Source organism: Gossypium raimondii, chromosome 4 (assembly GCF_025698545.1).
Source record: "Gossypium raimondii isolate GPD5lz chromosome 4, ASM2569854v1, whole genome shotgun sequence".
Classification (NCBI taxonomy): Eukaryota; Viridiplantae; Streptophyta; class Magnoliopsida; order Malvales; family Malvaceae; genus Gossypium; species Gossypium raimondii.
In genome coordinates, this window is record NC_068568.1 from 29649797 (window position 1) to 29651118 (window position 1322).

The 1322-nt window shown below is 36.8% G+C and overlaps 1 non-coding gene across 1 annotated transcript; it reads left to right on the forward strand.

The window, feature by feature from the left end:
- Positions 1-359: 359 nt before the first annotated feature.
- On the forward strand, positions 360-466 carry LOC128040665 (small nucleolar RNA R71). Its single transcript, XR_008195471.1, has one exon. It is a non-coding gene; the product is annotated as a small nucleolar RNA R71 (small nucleolar RNA).
- The last annotated feature ends 856 nt before the right edge of the window (positions 467-1322 follow it).

The following is a 1322-nucleotide window of genomic DNA, read 5'->3' on the forward strand; positions in this document are numbered from 1 at the left end:
TCTTCGAACAGATGTCTTTCCCCACAATAGGCACATGCTGCATTTTCAAATTGATTCGGTGGCTGTGCTGCAAAACTATTAAACTCATTAGTGGTGAAATTTTTAAGCATTGAAGAAATCAAGGATACCTAATATGTGAGTAAAGTGAGAGTGTCTACTTCATGTATTATAGTGGCTCATCTTCCTAACACTACTCGATTGGTTGACCATTGATAATTGTTACTGGCAATCCTCTCGATGATTTCCTAAGCCTCATTGTAAGACTTAGAAAGGAGAACACCGTTAGCAGAAGCATCCACTACCATCGTCGTGTGAGTATTGAGACCATTATAAAATGTCTCAAGTTGGATGCATGTAGGATTTCGGGATGAGGGCACTTCCTTAATAATTCTTTGTACCTTTCCTATGCCTCATACAAGGACTCGTCATCCATTTGTTGGAAAGCAGTGATCTCATTCCTCAACTTAGCATTCTTGCTAGGCGAAAAATACTTCATGAGGAATCTTTCTGCTAACTCTTGCCATGTGAAAATTGAATTTGGTGGCAATGACTTCAACCAGGCTCGAGCTCTGTCCTTTAGCAAATATGGGAACAACTTCAATCGTAATGCATCTTAAGGTGCTCTGGCTAACTTGAAGGAATCGCTCACCTCCATGAACAGTCCTAAGTACAGGTGAGGATCTTCGGTAGACATTCCACTAAATTGGCCCACTATCTGAAGCATCTGGAACATGACTGGCTTCAGTTTGAACTATTGTGCCTTGATTTTGGGTCTCCTAATACCAGGACTAAGATCATGAAACACTGGCTTGTCATACTGTCTTAGAGCTCTATCCCTATCATCAACAATAAGGATAGTATTTTGAGTAGGGTTTTCTCCATTTCCTTGATTCAAATTTTCGAAGTTCAGTCCTTCTCTGACTTGTTTGTCTTCTTCGCTGTCGAAAGGTTCTTTCAATCTTAGGGTCTACGGGGAGTAAATTGATGATTCGATCAATACTCATAAACACTTAAAATAAACACAGAAAAATTAATTAAGTTTAAAATTGAACAGAAAAATAAACCAAAATGCAAAATTAACAAATTCAAAAATAATGAATTTTTAAAATAGTCCCCAGCAATGGCGCAAAAAACTTGGAACGACAAAAATGTGTAAGTGTACACAATCGCAACAAGTAATAAAGTGACAAGTAAATGTCGAGTTATCGTACCCACAGGGATTGTGAAAAGAATTATTTATGAATGCAATTAAAAAAATTTTGGTGAAGAAAAATATTTTAATTTGAGGAGATGATTAAAAACTAAGATTTTAACTAAGTAAA